The sequence below is a fragment of the Ornithodoros turicata genome, chromosome 2, assembly GCF_037126465.1.
Source record: "Ornithodoros turicata isolate Travis chromosome 2, ASM3712646v1, whole genome shotgun sequence".
Classification (NCBI taxonomy): domain Eukaryota; kingdom Metazoa; phylum Arthropoda; class Arachnida; order Ixodida; family Argasidae; genus Ornithodoros; species Ornithodoros turicata.
The window spans coordinates 97,911,074-97,935,049 of record NC_088202.1 but is presented as its reverse complement, the minus strand read 5'-3'; the positions used below and the strand labels follow the sequence as shown (position 1 = coordinate 97,935,049).

General features: G+C 45.0%; 1 protein-coding gene across 1 annotated transcript in view; it reads left to right on the top strand.

Annotated features, from left to right (window-relative positions):
- Positions 1 to 23,976, top strand: part of LOC135385819 (neural cell adhesion molecule 2-like) — a 598,454-nt gene that overhangs the window by 72,487 nt on the left and 501,991 nt on the right. Inside the window, exon 2 of the mRNA XM_064615351.1 lies at positions 8,634 to 8,699. The gene's annotated coding sequence lies outside the window, so the exon portion shown is untranslated. The remainder of the gene's footprint in view (positions 1 to 8,633; positions 8,700 to 23,976) is intronic.

The window sequence follows — 23,976 nt, the reverse complement described above, 5'->3', positions numbered from 1 at the left end:
CCACATGTTTGTTTTGCTCACCAGTGTGCAGATCACGTGGCAATCACGTAGTTCTCGGGGAACTCTATTGACGTCGTAATGTGATTTCCGGAAACCCCTAATGTAGCCATGTAAAAGCTCAGGTGACAGAAAGCTAGAAAGTATCGAGCCGAGGCTGTCATACACAAATGGTGAAACACAATTCTTGAAGCTTCCACGCCTAGGAAAATTGAAAGGAACGACGAAATGGCCCTATGCAAAACAGGAGCCCACATCTTATCAAAATGTATACGTTTAACAAAAATGGAGTGGAGACAGCGCGACAGCTGCACCTTCGCTGCGGCCGACGTCTCGAGGCAACCCCCCCCCCCCCCCCCCCCAGCGACATATATTGCGTCCAACAACCCCAAGCTGGCTACACGTACTTACTGCACACGATTTCACTCGAGTAGAGGTGGGAGCGTCACGCAGAAGTGCCCGGCGTTATCGAAGAGCCTGTCGGATGAACTTACTGAAGTTGCCCAGCAAGTTGCTGATTACAATATTGTTAGCAGTAACTTTCTCGGTTATTTAACGAAAACTATGGGGCTTGTTGGTACATGACTGACTGTTGACGCAAGTCACACTAAAAAAACAAGGGACAGAAAACAACTATCTTCATGAGACAACTGATGTTCTGAGGCTGGAACACATAGAAAGGACAAATACATACAAAGCCTCACGTGCCTAAGAAATTAACGATGAAAAATCATATGCCGCGATTACTTTTTGAATTAACGGTTCATCCCCATCTTTGCGGTTAACCCATAACGGTTAACACATCTTTCAACTATCTTCGACTCGCGGTACAATGCCTAGTCAGACGGCAAACCTAAAGCCGTTAGCGGAACGACCATTACTTCACCTGTAGTCCAATCATCATTTCGAATGACATCGTTCTCGGCCCTGATTTGTTGAAAATGGGAGGCGTACACAGTTCTTGTGACAATTATGCAGTTCATAATGGCAACAAAAAGGCGTACGCCCCCTGTTTTGAACAAATCAGGGCAGAGAACGATGTCATTCAAAATGATGATTCTACTGCTGGTGAAGTAACAGAAAGTTCCGCTAATGGCCTTAGGTTTGCCGTCTGACAACGGTATAAGCCAGAGCGCTCTGAGCTGGAGGAAGAAAGAGGAAAGAAAGAAACAACTGGCCGAAGATGTTGTCAATGCGCTCCCTTTTGACCAGTCGAAGATAGAGCGCACGCTCCAGAGCAGGGCTGACGAATTCATTCGTGTCCGCGGGCCGCATCGAGCCATGGAGGAACTACGCGGGCCATATACCACGGGTTTGGGATAGCCTGTTTCTGATATATAGATGACGCAGCACATAAGTTAAAACGACATAACACGTATATATTTGCGTTAGTCAGCGTTGCTCAATCACAGGTTCAGCAATACCTTTTATTTGATGTGTCATGAGGAAGCTTGGCACCTTTTGTTTTTAAATATTGCGTCAAAACCGTGTGAAATTTTAAATCTGGGAATCTTGAGGACTTCGTTGGTTGTGAGCGCAAGTTTGACTTATTCAGCTTGATCACAGAAAACGCCCGCTCCAAAATGTATGTTGACACACTTGTCTCGCGACGTAAAGCCACGAATTATTATTATGTTGTACCGAACATGGACAGGCTTGTCCGCGACAACATACGTATCTTCAGATACTTTCGTTCAACGTAACAATAAAAAGAAATCGCGCCATCTTCAGCGAACTTGCTGATATAGGTGCCTCCCACTGTAGGTCAAGCAGTTCAATTTGTTAGTCATCAGGAACGTTGTGCATCAACAACTGCGGAAAACGGCGAGCCAGAAAGCTCAATTTCAGGTATCCTGCACGCGAAGAGTCTTTGCTCAAACTCACTCAGGGGATAACCAAACCTGTGACTCAACCGATCCGTTTCTGGTAGCATTGAAGGCACGAATATTACACTTTTTTTTTACATATTTTGACAACTTTTTGAAGGCACCAATATTTTATTTGAAATAAACGGACCATGTAAGATTTGCTCAGAAATGTTGGTAGGAATGTACTAGTAATTAATATCCATCAAGTAAAAATCAGACTCAGGGACAGGCTGTGAGAGTCATCAGCGAAGACGACGAAAACAACGCAGAGACAGACGGGGAACGTCCAACTTTATCATATGATTAAAAGTCGAAAGTTCGACGTTCCCTAGCTGTCTGTGTTACTTATCTCGTCTTCGCTGTTGTCATGTGCCAGCCGTCCAGCTCGTCTCTCAGCTAGAGAGTCATCGGCTATCACTGGCCAGTGCTAACAGTTTCTATAACTAATTAACGCAAGATAAACTGCACGGGTACAGGGACCCAAATGATAACACCACGAACGTTCATGAAGCTTGGTCCGAATATTTTTCAATTTGTTGCTCGGGGCCACGCGGCCCGCCTTGTAACTCCAGGCGGGCGACCAGTTCGGCACCCCTGCTCTAGAGCGATGGGCGACTGCCAGTCGAAGATGGCATAAGTCCTTTACTTCTTTTTTTTTTTTCGTTAATAAACCTTTATATACCCATCCCCTAATAAGACAGGACACACCTAACTCTTGGCACTTTCAACCGTTTTAATGACAGAAAACGGGCAACACTTCGTTCCCACACATCCAGTAACACACTCCAGATGAAACCGAACCGGTAAGAGCACAAGCAATGACATACAGTGATAAGATTCACAGCAAAGAAGTAAGAGACTCCCTCTAACACTACCCGAAGGACATACCTCTGGTAACCAATGGTAACTGTTTACTTGAGAAGATAGCAGGTGGTGTGCTAACACAAGTCTGCTTTTCTTCCGTGATGTGGCAGGTTGCCACAGCTTGTCTTAGGTGGGTGTCATTCGACCTAAACAACACTTTAGTAGCGGGGAAACGGGGAGCACGTGGGACTGTCGACCTGATTTTCCCGCTACTGAAGTGTTGCTGAGGTCGAATGACACCCAAACATGACAAGCTGTGGAAACCTGCCATATCACGGAAGAAAAGCCGACTTGTGTTAGCACACCCACTGCGATTTTGTCACGTAAACAGCTAGCACTGATTACCAGAAGTATGTTCGGATAGTGTTGAGGGAGGGACTCCTACTTCTGTTCTGTGAATCTTATCGCTATATGTCATTGCTTGTGCTCTTACCGGTTCGGTTTCGTCTGGAGTGAGTTACCGAATGTGTGGAAACGAGGCTTTGCCAGTTTTCTGTCATTAAAACGGTTGAAAGTGGTATCCTGTCTTAGGGTCGATTCATAGGATGCAACTTTAGTCGCGTCATATCTCATCCCAGTATGTAAACCGCTGAGAAGTAAATAATAACGAGCGCATGCAATCTGTGCGTGCGAAGCAAGACAGCCACCTGCACTCGACCTGGATCCCTGCCAGGAGGAATATCACTCGACTAGTAGCAATACCAGCTATAATTGTACGTATTCCACTTTCACGCGTTAGGTATTCACTTAATCTTCCCTCATACGGAGATAGGCCGAAGCGGTACACACTCACACACACTCACACACTTTTTTTTTTTTGTTAACAGTGTGAACGGCGAAGCTCTGTTTGAGCAACCCGAGTTGCTGGTGTTGCACAGCCGATCGCTCCACGAGCGATTTCCCCTGCAAATTCCCCTGCAACCTGTCAATCACATGGCTCCTCCTTCCAAGCGCGTCCGATCAGAACGACTGGCTGCCACGCGCAGCTTCTGTGACGAAATTTCCATGTGTCAGTTGTTGCAGCGGCAGCACGCGGGCCAATGACGACAACAACAAGAACAATAAATGATGAAAGAAATGATGATGAGATGGCCCCTCTGTTCCCCACTCCTTCCTGCTGTCCTCTCTCCATCTGTCCACGTCTGTACGCCACTCATAGCCACAGTTGCTTCGCGGCGCTAACACGGAATAAAAGAAAATTGTGATATGGGATGTTTCGGGGTGATGATGTTATCATGAGCAGTGGAAATTATGGAAGTCGCAGCGGATTGAGGGTCACAACGGGTCCAAGTCGCAGTGCGATTCGACGAAAATTATGACAATGATATTTTTTCACGCCATCTTGCGAGCTCGGCGACCACTACGACATTCCGAGTTGCTTGTCGTGTGGAAGGTACCTACTTGGTGCAACTTCGGTTGCGCGCAACTGTTGCGGGACACGAGTTGCAGCAGAAAGTTGCATCGTGTGAATCGACCCTTAGTGCGTTCTGTCCCTTGTTTTGGTAGTGTTAAGGTCGCCAACAGTCAGAAAACTTACTGATATTCCGACAACCACAAGAACCACAAATTTGGTACGTAGGAGCCGCAGATAAGTAGTTCGAAGTAGTATACGACACTAGAAGTAATAACGATAACTGGGAGTAGATTTGCCCTACAAAAAGTATTATTTCCTGATTGTAAAGTTTCTTAGTAACATGCATGGAAGCCCGGTACGGACTTTGTCGCCCATTGTCCGCGACGCAGGCTGACCTTGTTGTTCCCTTGGCAGGGGAACAACAAAATCATCAAGCTGTGGATAGTATGAAACACGTAGTTTTGCTTTTAAATGATGATTTTTTTATATTTATAATTGGCGGCAGAAAGTACTGCTCGTGCAGGGAACGGAACACAAAATTGTAATGATTTACGGAACAAAGAATTACAATGTGTTCCAGCGCAGGAGGGGCAACATTTTTCACTGGTTTGACACCCCTGTCACACTAGTATACTCTTGAATAAGCATTGACGTCAGTGGCCATTGAACGAATGCCGTGTATTTTTTTGATTGGGTGTTAGTGCCGCGAAGCAACTGTGGCTATGAGCGGCGTACAGATGTGGACAGACGGAGAGAGGACAGCAGGAAGGAGTGGGGGACAGGGGGATTAGTGTGCGTCCTGGGCCGACTTCAGGGGGAACTGTGCCGACATTCGTCTGGAAAGTCTTCGGAAAACCCAGGGAAAACCTCGGACAGCACAGCCGGCGGTAGGATTCCAACCTACCACCTCCCAGTCTACAGCACGACCTTGGTTACCACCTACGAGCGAACGCCTTAGCCCACTCGGCCATGCCGCTGGTTAGTGCCGTGTATTAAGAGGGTCTGGCCATTAATGGGACCTGCATGTACATGAGGCTCCACCAACTTTTCGAGGTATCTAGCCAATCCCAGGTCAATATATAGTTCCCTAGGCCATCCAGTACTGATACCTCACCCTTATTTGCTGGATATGCCACCATTTTAGAGAAACTGGATTGATTGGATTGGAACGGATATCACTGATGGCAGACCAAAACGACGAATTTTGCGCCCACTTTTATCGACGCCGTCTGCATGGAGATGGGCATGTTGGGGAGACTCAGAACCGCAGAAATGGTTGCTGGGAGAAGTGATTGGCTAGGAGAGCGGCAGAACCGCTTCTTCGTAGCAGACGGCTGCCGGTATAAACTTTTAAACTGCGTAACGTAAGTAGATTGAATCAAATTACGCAAAGATGTATGTATAAATAAAATTCAACGATATAATGCAAAATCTTACGCATCAGGGGCGTGTTTCTCGCTATTTTCTTGGGATCGCGGTCTTAACGCCTATAACTTTAGCGAAGAAACATCTCATTTTCGCGTAAATAATAATGGCGGAGCGAAAGTTGAAGCTGATTTTGCAGACGTGTACATGAGGATATATACTCACAGTATGAAATTCATGTAGTCTGTGAAAATTTTTCGTCACGAAATCTCCGCTTCCCTGTTCCGAGCACGATCCTCCATTTTGGAGAAATTTTGGTGTCATGGCAGTCCCCGTGGAAAACAGCAACCAATGAAATGCGCAGAAGTTTGATTCACAGGTCGACCCTCTTTTTTAGGCTCCTCCTGATGGCCAGACTCCCTTTTAATACACGGCACTGCATTGAAAGTGCGTGTAACACCATCAAGCGTGTAATGTGCCAACTTCTGAAAGAGCATTGGATCCAATCCCTGTCTAACCGAGCCATGTTTCACCTGTATTAACTGGATGCCGCCATTTTCGGGAAACTTGAGTGGATAGGATTGAAATATTAATAATAATTCGGGGCTTTGCGTCGCGAAACTACTGTGATCATGAGCGACGCCACAGTGGTCGGGTCTGTGGATTAATTTTATCCACCTCAGGGTCCTTCAACGTGCGTAGGGTTGAAATGGATAGACCTACCAACACGATAGATTTTGCGGTCAGTTTTATCGACGCCATCTGGATGGAGAGGGGCATGTCGGGGAGACGCAGAACAGCAGCAGAACTGTTATTGGCAGGCGGAACCGCTTGTTGAAACAGACTGCCGGTATTTTTTTCTTTTTCAAATTCTGAAACGTAACACAATGGAATCAAGAGCAGGAAAAGCCGTGTAGTATGTGATCAAAAGTCTGTCATACAACGCAAATATTTTCAGGCATCCGTAACGTTTTTTTTTTTTTTAATATATGTTCTTGCCATCGCTCGGTTTACTAGGGCTAACAATCGGAGAAACATCTCGTAAACATCGATGCTGGAAAGTAATTTAGACGTGACTCCCAAGATAATTACAAGAGCGTAGATACTTACACGATCGAATTAAAGTAGTTTACGAAAATTTTGTTAAGAAATTCTCGCTTAGACGTTCCGAGCTAAGCCGCTATTTGCGGGAAAATTTTGTTGTCATGGCGGCCCACATAGAAAACAGCAGCTAATGAATAACCCTCAAGCTTGATGGAGCCTCTTTTTGAGGCTCCTCCGAATATCCAGACTCTCGTTTTTATATACAGCACTCGTTCAATGTCCATTCGTTTCAATGACCACTGAAGACCAGGCGTGTGTCAGGGGTATTAGTTTTGATGCAGTTATCCATTCCAAGCCCGCAGAGGTATGAAGCGGTGTCGAACTGTCGATATGACATCGTACGTTTCCTGAGAAGTGTACGATGTAAAAAAAAAAAAAAAAAGTCCTATTCGTCTTTGCGGCAAAAGGTAGTCCCAGAAAATTCCACCTGCTAACCCAGCGTCCTGAGGTCTGGAATATAGAATTCAAGAACTCGTAGTCCAGCACATTTACTACTTGCATTCCGTAAACATAGAGACATTACAGATGCTACAGCCGTGGTGAATGCGCTCTTGCCCACGGGAATGATTTAGATATCGAGAGCATGCTCAGCGCCGTTAAATACATTCTACGCAAGGGATCTGAAAACACTTTGCGAGATAATATGACATAACTATGTGCAACGGTAGGAGAACGCTATGGTTCCTTCTTGCCCGACATCTCACATGCGCGCTCAGTGTAGCATGCTGCATGCTAAGTAAATGCTATACCAGCGTCCCACGTGACTGCGCCCACATAACCCCTTCTGGTTCACCATTAATCTTCTATCAAGACTCCGCCACGCCAAAAAGGTTCCCGCTGGATCGCTATGATGATCCAGTGCACTTGGGGACCAAAGTTTATTGATGGCGAAAGGGCCTCGCTGTCCCGCCGTGTGAGGGGCACAAAGCCCGTACTCTAACGAAGACGTTGCTCTTCGGCGCCTGCGCTTCGATCGCGCTTCTTGTCTCAGACAGGGGTCATCCTTCACGTGCAGGACTCATGCCGAGAGGTTGATGGAACACCATCAGCATTTCGCTTGGCTGCAACTGCCAGTGTCGTGAGAGGTGGCGGGATTTTTCTTTTTTTTTTCAGCGGAGGAACGGAACTGGTTTAAATTGTGTTCATAAACAATATACAGTATATGTATGCGCAGTCGCCAGCATGTATGTACGTACCGTAATTTCGTGCGTATTAGCCACGGCATATGCGCGACTTTTTTTTTTTCTCGCGGGTTCTCTGCGGCTTATCTGATGAATATTTTGCCCTGGTATTTTCTTCATAACCCGGCTTTAACGAAAGGGCCGACAGTGCCTCTGGAACAGCACCGCCCTGCCAGTACATGAACAGTCCGTAACAGGGGCGCGTCCAACTTCGAGTAGACTGGCCTTCATGGTGCCTTCCCACAAGCAGCTTTAACGAAAGGTGTGACAGTGATTCATGTCTTCTTTAAGGCCACTGACCCGTCGATTCATGCAAAACACACAAGGGCACAATCCGACCATGGTAGAACACTACTGACCTCCTTTGTTTTACACCAGGCCGGCCCCGGAGTATGGACCACAGGGTTTATGGCGGTCTCTTTGGTCTCCTTTGTCGCACAAATCAGTCGCGTTGTATATTGCCCGCGGCTTATCCGCCCGAAAAATTTTAAAACGTTCCAAAAAACGGGTCCTGCGGCTTATCTGCGGTGCGGCTTATACGCGTGAAATTACGGTATTACTGGACTTACGTATTACGTGCAAGTAAGCTTGGCACTGCGTTACCGATGTACGGTTGTGCACAAGTACATCACGATATTTTTCCTATCTTTCCCATTCCGGTAGCGAGCTCTACAACGTTAATGTTTTCACTATACTGCTTTTCACACACAGCGAAAGACTTGCCGCTTGTTGTTAATATATAATCGAGTTCTCCTGGCTACTGTTTGTTTGATATGCGACTCATGTAGTCATTTTGCATTTCAATATATGTGGAGAAGCGCACTAGCCCAGTACAGCTGAAAATCAATGGCGGAGTTGTCCACAGTGTCAAATAACACGTTGATTTTCCTCATATTTCAGCACGGACCGTATATGTTGAGGACACGTAGACGACGGAGAGGTTCGTCGGTGTGCACCTGCAAATAGGTATGTAAAACAAATACTCGCTGCTTTCCATTCTACTTGTTTCCTCAATTATCCGTGCTGAGTGTCTTCACGCGAGGTGCGAATTTAGACGCAGCCACGTGGCCTCGTTTACGATATGTACCAATTCGGTGTACCACAGCGACCTCTGACAGCTTTATTGGCATGTCTTCGACAACATAACAACAATGAAATTATTAATAATGATGCCATAGGGCGTTTTTCCGCTCAGTCTGATCTCGGAGAAATGAAGTATAGAGAGCTGAGTTAGTCGAGCAAAATGAATGGTAGTTGAAACCACTTAGATGTCCCGGTGAAGTGCGGCTGCCAAAACTACGCGAGTGTAAAAGCGCTTTTTATGCGGGCTTATCTATCTTATGCTTGTGTAATGTGAAGTGTAGTAAACACACTACTCTCCCTCTAGTAAACACAATTCTTATTACGCCCCATTAAAAAGCTCGTCTCAAGCTATTGCTACGACTGCTACATTTGTCGCCTCTCAAAAAAAAAAAAAAGAAATACGTAGCGTGCTGTCTATAACAATGTTCATTAGCAATTCTCCTCATGAACGCAGCATATATATATACATATATATATATATATATCTTGAAAAGTTGGAGTTGGATCGGACGGCTACGTAATTATAGTTGAAATAAATGGGAGACAGAAGACGAAAGTAGGGGAAGTAACAAAAAAAGAGGTTTATTAAAACTTAAAAATCATAAAAGTTATTCCCTTATCAGCCTCGTGGCCACATTTAGCTCTTTTGTCCCGAAGAAGGCGGAGCTTCCGCCGTAACGTAGACATCCTCCCTAACTTTTATGATTTTTAAGTTTTAATAAACCTCTTTTTTTGTTACTTCCCCTACTTTCGTCTTCTGTCTCCCATTTATTTCAACTATATATATATATATATATAGACACTCATGGGACGATGCGACAGTACCAGTGCAACACCTGGTGCTGTCGCATCGTTCCATGAGTGTCTGTTTCTCTGCGTGCAGCCATAGAAGCCATCTTAATCTGTAATTTTGAATTTCAAACACGTCTAGTGTCATTTACTTGTCTCTTTAATGGCCTTCTTCCGCAGATTATATATATATATATATATATATAGATAGGGGAGAAAAGACACCAGAGACTGAAGTAGGGAGTAGGGGAAGTTATTTATTAAGCTGGCATTTAAACTAAGGGTCTGGGGAAGTCTACGTTTCGGCGGAAGCTCCGCCTTCTTCGGGATTTAGTTGAGTCCCGAAGAAGGCGGAGCTTCCGCCGAAACGTAGACTTCCCCAGACCCTTAGTTTAAATGCCAGCTTAATAAATAACTTCCCCTACTCCCTACTTCAGTCTCTGGTGTCTTTTCTCCCCTATCTATATTCAACATCCTGGTCGTTCGAACCTAAATTTTGTAGCGTATATATATATATATATATATACACACACACATGGGTAACATATCCGCAGACCTTTGCAATGCGACGACAAGAGACTAAGGTTGGTCATTATTTGGCATCGATTCGTCAGCTTCTCTATACAGTCGCAAATATTTACGAGCACACGGGGAGCCTTGTATTACATGATAATGACCGCCTTAAGCTGGGACAGCAGGATGGCACCTGGCTCCTGCATATCCGTTGTGTAATTGGTACCTTTGAGTTAAACAGTCGTAATGATTAAACGCGAACTTATTCTTGTATTATGTGGTTATGGCTGCCTCAGCCTTCTATCTTTACGTGGTTCCTTGATGCACCTGTAGCACGCGAATAATCGCGGGAGTTTGCTGCTTCTATCAGTTTCTTCTGAACTTTCAAGCGTTCCATGGAGTTTTTCACGTATTTTCTCCCAATTCTTTGCAATCCTGCAGCACGCTCAGCGTCGCGCCTTTGTTCGCCGACAAGCTTACGAAGAACTTAGCACATATGCGTACCGGACTGTAATAATACTGAAGTAAAACGTTTCTGCATGAAATCAGAGATAGCTCAGCTGGTAGTAGCGACCTGCTTTTTCTGATGTCTTTGAATGCATACTCGGCAGGAGACGATATCATAGAAGCATCGCTCCAAGTAAGCGTCTTCGCGAGCGTCTGGCTTGTTAAGAACCTTCGTCTGTCACACTGAACTATTCATGATGTTTGCCGACGCTCTCCTGGAAAAAGGATTACGCTGTAGTTCACTGTGAAACGCACTATGGGACTGGAGAAGTCACTGAAGCACGCCTTTACGCTTTGGCCGCGGAGTGCAGACTTGTAGATTTTGGAGCTTAAGCTTCTTTCACGATAGCAGGCTTCTGGGGTGATCCGTTATACTTCAAAAGGTTTCGGAACCTCCCTTTTATTGAAGTGTGCTTAGGGCACTCCTTCGGATCCTTTGCATTCGACCCAGAAGGGGATTTCGTCTGCCCGGATAGCGATATTTCTCTTCCAGTGCCTTTTATGTTGCTTTCGTATTTCATCTTAATGATTAACGGAGATGTCAGGAGGAATTCTAGTGCATATTCTATCAGACGGATGGCTGAATGTTTAACAGGCTGGTCCCCTCAGACTTGGAACTTGCTACTTTTTTTCTCTTGTGACAGCTATAGAGAACGACTTGCTACTCCTAACCATGCAGCTTAGTACTGACATTTATTTCATCACGTACTCGCCTAACTACACTGGCCCATTACGTGGCTTACCTGCAAGCCGCATTGCCAATAATGTGCTACAAGTACCATATCAGTTCTGGAAATACAACTGCATGTTTCGGGTGTTTTAGGAAAATACCCCAGCTGAATAATTCACAAAACGGCTGATGGTATCGAAGTACTTTCTTTTTAGTAAACATCCTTGAGCCATCGGCCAAATGCTGAGCAGTCAGTGGCTCATTTGAATACGCTCACTGATTAAATATCGGGTATTTCAAAATTTGGCTTTGAACGCTTTCGGAACGTTTGCCTTACCGTTACCGATCGGGGCCTGCAGCGAAAAATATTCAAACAAAAAACGCGTCAGCACTTTGTGATTTTTTTTCGAGAGCAATTAATTGGTTTCGGTTTACATATTTCTGGCGCGGAGCAGCGTGACGATGCACCCTTTCGCTCGGCTATCCAGGTCTTACGTGTTCATCCGTCTGGTTTACGCACGGGGGTGACGGAAGAGAAGGAATAGCCACGAGAGACGCTTCGGTATTCCTCCTCCTTCTTTACCCGACTGGTACACGCACGTTCCAATTACTGCTTAAGTTGAATTCCCAAAAATGCATGCATGTACTATCTGAACATACGTACAATGTACTCGTATACGTACTCGTACATGTATGTGTCGGAATATGTACAATAAACCGTTATTTTATTACTCTTAGACGTTTCACATTTCACACACCATCCAACGACATCGCCACCATCACGAGCGAGTGTCATGTAGCGAGCACCATTGCAGGAAGTCAGTAAACAAAGTTCGGCGCAAATTTTGAATGGGAGAATCAGGAAGCTTTTATGTCTGATATAATACATGTGCCTATACGATACGTTACATGAAGTGTTATACCCGCTACGAAAACCTGGGAAACGAAGTGGGAAACGGAGCGGCTTCTGCTGGTGGCGATGGGAGGCTTCTTGTTTTTGGCTTTACTTATATCCATGGAGTACTGCTACCCAGAAGTAGCCCAATACTATATCATACTATCATACTATACTATACAATACAACGTCGCTACAAATTTGAAAAGTAAGGCGATACCCTAGCTACCAAAATTAAATTAACGCAACTACTTTTCCGCTATTGCGTTGCCCTCGTCTTTCAGGCACCTCATTGCCCGATGTGTCTTGAACTACCCTTCTCGCTCCTGGGTGATATATACATTGACTTAAAATCAGCCCTGTAATGTGTAGGAAGCAGGGGGGTAAGCAGGGGCAGGGAAGCAGTAGGTAGAGGTACACATAGTGCATTCCGGGGTTTGCAGCTTTTTCTATTCGCATGAAAATTGTATTACTATCCTTTGAGAAGTGTCTGGAATCCAGGGTAATATAATTTGGCGGACCCTTTGTAACGCTCAATCTATTTTATTGAACGTAGGAACGTCCTTTGTGAAGATATGTTTCCACAGCAGTTCAATCATTAAATTCATTACTACAATATGCGTTGCATGCCTGATAGCATTCGACATTCCGAGGTCGTACCTTGATGTCGATGTTTCTGCGCATAATTCAGAAGCATCTCCCGTGGCATAGTGGTTAGGATAATCGCTTTCCACGCAGGGAGGTGACACGGGTTCGAATCCTGTCACCGGGTGTTCTGTCTGACGTTTTCCCTGGGTTTTCTGAAGACTTTCCAGACGAATGTCGGCACAGTACCCCCTGATGTCGGCCCACGACGCATACTAACCCCCCTGTCTTCCACTGCATCCTGCTGTCCTCTCTCCATCTGTCCACGTCTGTACGCCCCTCATAGCCACAGTTGCTTCGCGACGCTAACACGGAATTAAAAAAAAAAAACGAATTCAAATGTACTCTATGAGTAAATTGTCGGCTCTAGCCACTCTAACATTATTGACTTCCTTGTAAGTATTACATTTGTCGTTGGAGCTGTCGTATATTTGATATACGAGGGGTGTTCAAGTCAAACCGGGACTCTCTGTCTCCTGAGTGTACAAATGGCTCGCGCTACTTCTTTTTCGCCATTTTCACACGAGACAGGCCTCCGCGTTCACCACGTGGTGGTCCAAAGTTTGTGCAAAACAGAAGACACGTGCTGGACAATATGGCTGACAATGGGGTGAGCGCGCACATCGAACAGCGAATTGTCATGAAGTTTCTCGTGAATGAAGGCGTAAAGTCATCTGAAATTCACAGAAGACTTCAAACTCAGTATGGCCACGATACACTTAGCGCAGCAAAGCGTTTGAGTGGTGCAAACGGTTCCGAGACGGCCGTACATCAGTGCAGGACGATCCCGGCCGGTGCGGCTCAGACCCCAGTGTCAGAATTCCTGAGAACATCCAACTTGTGGAGCGCCTGATCCTCAAGGACCGACGGATAACATGTCTCGAACTGGCTCGAAAGACGGACCTTTCTCTGGGAACATTCAACACTCATTAATGAACACCTCCGGTTTCGGAAAGTTAGTGCCCGTTGGGTCCCGAGGCAGCTCTCCGTGTTTGGCCGGCAGAGAAGACTGGAAATCTCCAGAGAGCTAAGGTACCGTTTCGACACTGAAGGACAGCCGTTCCTTGATCGGATCATCACGTGCGATGAAATGTGGGTGCACCATTTCACTCTTGAGTCTAAACGCGCATCAAAACAGTGGAACTATCCGGGCTCGCCAGCTCCCAAGAAGTTCCAAAGCACCTGGTCTGCGGGTAAGGTCATGGCCACGGTTTTTCTGGGACAAGGCTGGCGTTGTTCATGTTGATTTTCTGCCCAGTGGTACCACCATCAATAGTGTATATTACTGCCGTGTTCTCAGGGACTGGCATAAGGCGCTGAAGCAAAAGCGGCCGGGCCTCATCACCGAAGGAGTCCTCCTTCTACAGGACAATGCACGCCCACATACCGTGCATCTCACGACACGCACCTCACGGGAACTTGGCTGGGAGTTGCTGCCACATCCCCTTTACAGTCCAGACCTCGCCCCCAGCGATTTCCATCTCTTCGGGCCACTGAAGGCGTTCCTTGGGGGCTGCCACTTCAGCTGCGACGACGAGGTCAAAAATGCGGTCCGATCATGGCTGCTACGCGCCGGTAAGGATTTCTACGCTGCTGGCATCCAAGCTCTCGTGAAACGCTGGGACAAGTGCATTAGCGCAGCTGGAGATTACGTTGAAAAATAAAACTAATTTCTCGCCTGTAAGTTCATTTTACTTTTGCGAAAAATGAAAAGTCCCGGTTTGACTTGAACACCCCTCGTATTATATCACCAAATGAGCTTCAGCTACAATTGAAAGCGTACGACAAATTGACAAGTTTTGTGATATCTTTCGCTACGAACCGCATTCACAATTTAGAGCCTGTAATATGCACCATAACGATGATCAGCCAAAACGTCTGCTACGATGATCCCATTCAGTAGCTGCAAGCAACCGGGAACAGGACTGGTTTCTACGACACAGCATGATCTGCGGGCTTTCTAAGTGGGTCTATAACGAAATAAGCCCGGCAAAGTGCACAGTTGAACTTTTTTATTCCGTGTTAGCGCCGCGAAGGAACTGTGACTATGAGCGGCGTACAGATGTGGGCAGATGGAGAGGGAACAGCAGGAAAGAGTGTGGGGCAGGGGGGTTAGTATGCGTCCTGGGCCGACTTCAAGGGGAACTGTGCCGACATTCGTCTGAGGCCATATTCTCGTCAAAGTAATCGACCTGGATTACTTCGTCTTGCCTGTCATTGGACGTTACGCGAAGAAGGCGTGAAGAACAGAAATGAATGTCACGCGCTCCCAATCGATAGTCAAGCTCTTGATCCTGCAATGTTCGTGATAAATTAGATACAGAAGATTTAGCAAGTGGTGGTGGTGGTGTAAGGGCTCGCCGTTGTCGGCGTGACACATGTGGGCAACGTCACGACTGACGCCCTGGGGAATGTGCGTCTTGGGCCGACTTCTAAGGGAACTGTGCTGACATATGTCTGAAAGCGTCTGAGTAAAACCCAGGAAAAACCCCAGACAGCACAGCCGGCACCTGGATCCAGATAAAGCAAGTACACCCTTAAAAATGAATTTCACCGCATACCATGTTCCTAGCCAACCAAAATCTCGGATGATATCGTTATCTGCCCTGGTTTGTTGAAAACTGGAGGTGTACGCCTTTTTGTGACACTTATGCTGTTCATAATTGACGCAAAAAAAAGGCGTACGCCTCCCGTTTTCAGCAAATCAGGGCAGATTACGATATCATTCGAGGTGATGGTTGGCTAGGAGCGTGCTATGCGGTGAAGTTCATTTCTAAAAGTGCAGGAGAGTCAGAAGAGTGCAGGATCAAGTGCTCGACTATTGGCTGAGGGCGCGTGACATCAATATCTGTTTTCACGCTTTCTTCGCGTAACGACCAATGACAGGCGTTTTGACAGGGACGCAAAGTAATCGAGGTCGATTACGTTGACGAGAATAGAGCCCTGGAAAGTCTTCGGAAAACCCACCGTCGAAATATAAACAGCTAAAAAAAGGTTTGAACTGTCCACACTAATCTGTACTCGAACACAAGTAATCAGACACCCCAGGGCAATGATAAATCGCTGAGTAATCACTGTGTAATAACGAAGGGCTTTAAATGGATCGGTTTAAAATCTTCTGCTTGCTCTCTTATACCCCTGTGGACGACTGAGTATGTGTTCAGCAAATACGAATTGACTTATAGATATCAAAGGAAATGCTCATATAGACCTTAAATTTCGTCAAATAATTCGATATTGGAAGCTGCGCAAGCGTCGTTGACTGACCAAGTAGCTGATCAAAAGAAAGCAACCGATTAAAATACGCGGGCATGCGTCTTATAGGGTTTGTTCACATGACGTCATCCGCATGAGAGAGCCACTATCGATAGCAGATTTTCATCTGCTAGCGAGTTTTTTTTTTCTTTAATTTCATTAAGGAATTACATAATGGGGGAGATCAGATACAAGATACAACATTTCAAATACAAGGATACGAAACATAGAAACTACAAGCACGACAGGATACTATACAATGAAGAATGAAATACTCTCAATATAAATACAATTCGTTACACATATTCTCGAAATTATCTAGACTTTCAGGAGGAACGAACTTTGAAGGTAATGAGTCACAATCACGGATGACCATGCAGCAAGGGAGAATTTCTGTGGTACTCACTGTGAGTCTACGACTAAGTGGGGGCCGTAATCCGTAAGGATGCAAGCGCCGGTCTGTACGAAAGTACGCAGGTACAAAGTGATGGGATTTCATTCTATGAAGGTTATAGGCTGCCACTAAACGGTGAATTTTACGTCTATTTTACAACAAAGGGATACACTTATCACGCTTAAATTCTGTCATACTGGAGTCATAATCGTACTTATTATAGATGAAGCGCGTAGCCTTTGTCTGCACAGACTCAAGTGTTTGTACAAGGTACCTCTGCCACGGGTTCCATATGAGATACAAAAATCCCAGTTTCGGTCGAATAAATGAGTCAGATGCAAGCAATTTCACGTCAGGGGAAGCCAAATGAAGTGTACGACGGAAGACTCCTAATTTTTTTAGGGCTGGACTGTAAATTTTTCTACATGCGTTTTTCACGAAAGCTCACTGCTTAAATATATACCCCAAAAAATTGTAGGAAGTAAGTTGACCAACCGGGTGTCTGCTGAGGGCTTCAAAACTTCAGAGCAAGGTGACAAGGTGTTAAACCACTTGACACACTATGTTCTACTCGACAAGAAACAAGAAAATCAAATTACAAGCTTACTTTCAATACCAAATGACATGAGTTTGTTAATAAGGCGCCTATGAGGTACTTTGTCGAAAGCCTTCTTGAAATCAATGAAAACTGCGTCCACATTATTGCCATTATTCATGCTTTCAAAAACATCCATTACAAACTGAAACAACAGAGTTTCACACGAGTAGCCTTGCGGAATCCATGTTCATTTTTAAATAGCATGTTATTACAGTACAAATAATCCCTGACGTGAGAGCATATAACGTGTTCCATTAGTTTGCAACAGATGCATGTTAACGTTATAGGCCTATTTCACAACACTAATAGGTATATCAGTTGTAGGGACCGGTGTTACAATCACATGCTTCCAATCCAGTGGTCTGCATAGTCTAATGACTTCTGGAAAAATACCTGTACAATCTTACTAGCTCGTTCTTTCATTATTTGTAATAGCTTCGAAGAAATGCGGTAGCAACCCGGCGATGATGACACTGGCAAAGCCCCAATAATTTTCAATATCCGTTCAGTCGAAAATATTAAACTTTCACAAACGTGGTGTACATCGTGGAGATGAGTTTCCGGACAATCAATATCATGTTCTTTTGTGAAAACTGAAGAGAAAAAAAAATTCAAAGCAGGCGAACATTCCGAATCGCACATTACATCACCACTTTCACGAAAAAAGCTTTTGTTCGCAGGGTGTCCAAGATGACCCTTAACAACTTTCCAAAACTTTTTGGGATTCATTTTTAATATGTTGGAAAGTTCTCCACCGTAAAATTTCCTCTTAGCATTTCGTAGCTGTCTTTTGTATTCTGAAGAGATCAAGAAGTAGTTTTCCCATGTTGGGGAAGTATTATCACGGCGTGCACGACGATAAGCTCTCTACTTTTTCCTGAAGAGACTTTTTAGACATTTCGTGTAACATGGACATTTGTCATTGGCTTTGATTGTTAGACGTGAGATAAAGTTATCCATACAATGCAACATACTATAGCGCCTTTAAATGAAAGCCAGTTAGAGTTTACAGAATTCTCATGCCACGTAGCCAAAAATCTAGAACTATACTCGTTCATATATGACAGTATAGCTTCTAAGTCTGCATTTTCAATGCAGAAACATCTGCATTTGCCGCCTTAATGTAAGTTCTAAGGTTTATACTGTCCAGGCCTTCACACACATTACATTCACCGTAAACTTGCTGTTTCGAAGTTATTGTACTGTGTGCATATTATTTGTACCATATCCAAATAATTTTGATGTTTTCAACGCTAACAATCCTCTATATGGCAGCAAACGGAAACCGGAACGAAAGTTCGAGAGACCTACATCATGGCGGCGATTTTGCCTTTTCGAAGCTAGTACCCTCTGGAGGGGTGACGCCAGTGAATAAACTCTAATGCCTTAGTCAGACGGCATACTGAGGTGACCCCCAAAATTTTTTTCGTTTTTCGCTGCAGAGTGTTCTGCAAGGAATAAAATAAGCCCCTGCGAAAGAACGACGAGCGCAGGTGACCTATAGAGCGAGCTCGAGGCCACGGCTCCGCACACCTTTGAAAAATCCTCTCCACGTGAAAAGAGCGCATCGCAGAATGAGAGGACGTCTTACATAACGTGATACCCCTGGACGTCATCGGTGACGTACATCGGCACAGCTCAAACATGTATAAGCGGCGCGTGAGCTGAGAAAACAAAGAATAAAGGCTTGAGGCATTCTCCCCATCACACGAGGGTCGTGTCGGCCGGCCGGCCGGCCGGCCGCGGCTGCTTCCTCCGACTGCTTTTGTAAATTCGATTGCGCAGCTATAATACACCGCAGAACGGAAATATTTTGCAGGGTGACTCCTGGTGGACAGCTTGACAGATGAGGTAGTGCTTGGAGCCATGTTAAATGTCACCACATTGCTCCTTTAAGGCTATAAACGGAATGGCCCTAAAAAAAAAAACAAAAAAAGCAGGTTGTAGCTGGTTAATGGCTGTCATTCCAAGGACCAGCCACACGACAGTCACAGAAGGTCTTTATCCTTCCAGGGGTCGTCTCATAAATGCGTCGGCTGCTGTCGAGAGTATCCCGTATCCTTTTGCGTTCGAGAGTAGGCAGTTTGGGGACAATGGAGTTCCGCGAACTCAGTTCCTTTTCTAGCTGCGTATTCCCCCGAAGGCCTTATCGCAGCCGTCTGGCATGACCTTTATCTCAGTTTTTGTTTACAGCCTTCGTACTTGAAGGCCATCAGTGCGCAAGTCTGACAATGGTATTACACCCCTGTTACACAGGCGGTTTAAACTGCGGTTTAGTCAGTAACATTTGACCGAAACTACATTGGGAGGTGTCACCCCAAGAACACCGAATATCCTCTAGATGTACGAATAATATCCTAACGTGCGTGATCAGATTCGTACGTCCGAAAGATATCCCTCAGATATCCAACGCAGTTGAAGACACAATGCCTGTATAACATCCAGCATGAATATCCCTGGGAATGCCAAATACAGCACGCTGTGGTCCGTGCCCACCCGGCACAGCTATGGTAGGCCGTAAGCAAAATTTGTCTATCAATTACAACAAATCTTTTTACCTATCGGTCCTAGCAACATTTAGTAAGAGCTGGCACTACTGTCTCACAATGGGCTCTCACAAATGTATCTGTACATTTGAAAACTCCTGCGCAAATATTGAATGTTTAGAATACCACCTGTACAACTAAGTTCAACTAGCTGTCCGCGTAAACGTCCAAAACAACTAGAATAACAATGTCCACAAAATATCCCTCCATCGTCCGCTCCTTGTCTCTGTAGATGTCCATCGGGCGTCCCTGCGGACTCCTAGTTCATCTCACTTGGACCTGTGAGCGCACATGTTACGGACGAAACGCATTATCCACAGGATATCCAAATATCCGGTTGCGGATATAAAACAGATATCCATAGGACTACCTTGCGTTGTTGGGGACGCGTCAGCGTCAAATATCAGGGACATTTCGAACGCAGTTTACTTCCCCTGAATGTAGATGCAGAATTACGGTCTAGACAGAAAACCTACCCGAAGAAATACGGTATTTCTTCGTGTTTGACCATGCTCAGGCTTGTCTGCTATGGAGTTTATCCACCAGCTTGCCTGCATTTATGCCATATTATCTGACAGGCAACCTAGTACGGAATGCCTACATAGTTAGCTAGTTCACCGTGGCGACTCCTGTAACCAGGAGTGCTCCTTTTTTTACTCTTATTATTTACCTTGAGCATTTTCTTTGCGTATCCTAACCAAATAAAACTCCAGCTTCTTTTTTTTTTTTGTTACTGTTTCACCGTTTCAAGTTTTTAGGGACGCAATAGTATTGCAGTAATTTTGACTGGAGTCGCGAGTAGCCGTATCTCGTTACTTAGTTTCGGTTCAGCGAACACAACACTGCAAGTAATGCACAGCTCGAGAGCTTCTCACTGCTCTGCCCACGGCTTAGTGTTTCTCTCCTTTTCTTTATTTACCGTAGGAAACGTTCTCTGTCTCAGGTTACGTCCGCTCCAGAGCGTCCCTACCCTTCTCGAAACATAACTCTCCTTTCCCACCTATCCCGACCTCGGAGAAATTATCTGTCCCAACCGGGAATCAATCTTGGATCCTTTGGCAGCGAAGAAAAACATCTTGATGAACGAAGTAACAAAAGTCAAGCTCAAAAACATCTTACGAGAGAGCTTTCTTTTCCCCTTTTAATCTTTGATACAAGGGTGACAACGATTACTACAGCAGCTTCTTGAAAGCACTCTGAAAGTGTTGCGTGCGGATTATACGCAGTTGTTGTAGTAGGTAAGTTCCAATTGCACCGGACCACTGCTGTATGAGTTTTTCATATTGCGTGGAACTGCTAAGGGTATATTTCGTGGGACCTGAATTTTGTGGTGGGCGTTCTCTCTGAGAATCGACGACCGTGAAGTTCACGAAAATGAGGGCACGAAAGTCAGCAAACGTATTTCAGTTTTACGACGTTACATTTACTTGAGTCTCAGACAGCGGACTGTTTTGCAGTAATTTAAATGCTGGCCGTCTGCCGACATGCCATCGCCAGCAAATGATTACAACAGATGAGGATAGCCATCACACTTTTGAGATCATACGAGCATACGAATATGTGCATATGTCCCAGTTATTGTTATAATTAAATTCCTCAATATGCGTGTCATAAACCGTGATGTGATTATATTGCACCATCCATCGACACCGCAACAATTCTGGGGCATGTAACGAAGTCCTATTACGGTAAATAAGTGCAGTGAACTATCTTCGGCACAAGCTTTCTGCAGAGGAATCGTAAAGCTTTCTGGCCTTGCATAATACACGGATGCCTATGTATGATACTGAGTAGGTTTAGAGTGTGACGTCGAATCGCACTACAGGGCTACACACAAGTGCGAGTTCATAGTACTATACAAAATGATGCAGAAAGAAGAAGAATTATGCTGAACTATGTTCCATATTTGCCGAGCAAGGCTGTATTTCTTTGCTCCTGTCAATAAAATAGTTGATAATCAGTTTTGTAATGCTTTCTGTTACTGGATAGCGCACTCCGGTGGTGGTGACGTCGTCGTAACGTTATTGGCCAATGAGAATGTATCGTATTGCACGAATAGGTGACAGCGAATTCGTCAAATGTCGAATGAACCCCGCTTTTAAAAAGATGGCAAAACACTCACTGCACCTGGTTCCAAAGTTTATTACAGTATTACTGTTACCCTTAAGTTAACGACGCTACGTGACCGTATAGCTTACGTGCGTGTTATGTGCTACGAGAACGTAGCACATAAGCAAGCACAGATGCCGTTTTCGGCGCTGAGTTGTATAAGGCCAGGAGGACATTCTGTCAGAGAAACTCTGCACTAATTACTTAAAAATCATTATCTAACTTTTTAATTAGATGTTTTAGGGGAAATGTGGTGGTGACGAGATCGGCCTGCCGTTGTTGGCCTCACTCATGTGGGCACCGTCACGACTGTAGCCGAGATGAGATGAGATGATATGAGATGAGGTGTTGAGATGATGACGGTCGAAAGTTAAGATGTAGGTCGGTCACCGTCAGGCTTGGTCAGGTGTCCCCTGAGCAAAAAGAAGCTGTATCACAAAGTCTTTTGGCGAGTCCGGATTCCTGGAGGAAACAGACTAGGCTGCGAGTTTTGGAGTGTCTCTCCGTAAAACAGCCTCTGGGATGAAGGACATTATCCAGCGTGCGATTCCTGCAATGTCCAAGGTGTTTATCTCGCACCACAGCATAGGCACTGCAATGAAGCAGGGTCTGATCGATTGTTCCGGTTCGTTTTACGTTATCCAGAGAGGCATGCAATCATGTATAACTGTAGTTTAGTGAAAGCAATTAGGAGAAATGTGAGATATTTCTCAGTCTTCTTTGTCAGTCAGACCGTCTCAGTCTTCTAGGCCAATTTGCATTTCAAACGAAAATCTGAATCGCGCGCGTACTTCCGAAATATCCATCGTCAAATTTTGTTACGCAAATGAACCGAAATCGAGACTATATGCGCTTCAGGAGCGCGGGAAGGCGACGACCTTCAGCGTCACCGTCTTATCTTGACCCCAAAGTAGTATATCGGTACTGCAGAATAGTTCCTACTCGAATCACCTCCATGGCTTCAAAGCACGTGGCTTTCCATCGTGGGGTGGAACTATTCTACCTGCGCTCACGACGGGCTTGGTGTCGGTTTCTTCTAGTTTGCAAAGTAGTATTTGTCAATGAATATCTCATATTGCGTGCGCGTTTTAAGAAGGGTGACTTTAAAGGATGGCTGACTTTAATTCTACTATCTCACCTTACCCGAAGACATCTTACTAAAAAGTTGATGAAATCTTGGTAATCAGTCACTTAGTAGTGTGGGGGTATCATTCACTTTGGTCTGGAGAGACAACACAAAATCGCTGAAGACAACACAGCAGGAAAGGCACGAGACTAAAAAGTTATCAATTCTTCACTGTACTGCGTTGGGCTATAGTCATTTCCTAGTATTTCCTAGAGCGAAATATTGGTGTCTGGAGGGTTACAAATATGAATTTAGATGCAGGCCATAGCTGTACCTGTAAAATTTGCTACCTCAGTGATCCTGCCGCAGCAGTCGCCTGCATAAACTAACGCGAATAAACCATTTAGAGGACGGACCTAGCGCGTTCTTGATACCGTGCCTTGTTCAGAAATGAACAGCACCAACACACGATATTCTCAAATCGTCGTCATCGTTATCATCGAGTAACATGGACTGTGAGCGGAACGGAAGCGTGCGGTTGAATGACATAAGCATTACGAGCCAGGAACATCAACTTACCTTATAAATGTTGAGAACCTTATAGGTTACGTTACAAAAGCATATCCGCTTTTACGGTGTCGTGCATCAGCAAGTAGGAGTCTAAATTCACAGTATCATTCTTGCAAATTCCGTGCATGCAGGACTTATAGTCTACTTCTTTCCGTTCCTTGACCCACTTGACATCCTGCGCCTAAACCAAAGTTTTTTTTTGCACTGTTGTATTGGTGCTATCATTTTTCGACACACAAATTATTCCGTCTTTCATTGACATACCGCCGATGTACAATCCTCAAGGGTTCTTTACTGAAACCCACAAGCGTACTTTCTCCAAACACGCCCAGTATCACTTGATACAATTGTGCTCTAATTTATAATAACATCGCACCCCACTAAACATTACCGCTACAGTAAACCGCTCGAAACTGCCTACAATTTGCGCCACGCATCCAATTCACTTAAAAACTCTCTCTGGCCCCTTTAGTCAACGTTTGACGGGAATCGAATATGGGCGGCCTTAGAGTGGCGAAAGATTTATGGAAACAGCACGCTGTGGTCTATTAGTGTCCGCGCCAGATGCCTCCATATATGTGTCCTACAATACCCAACGCGTAC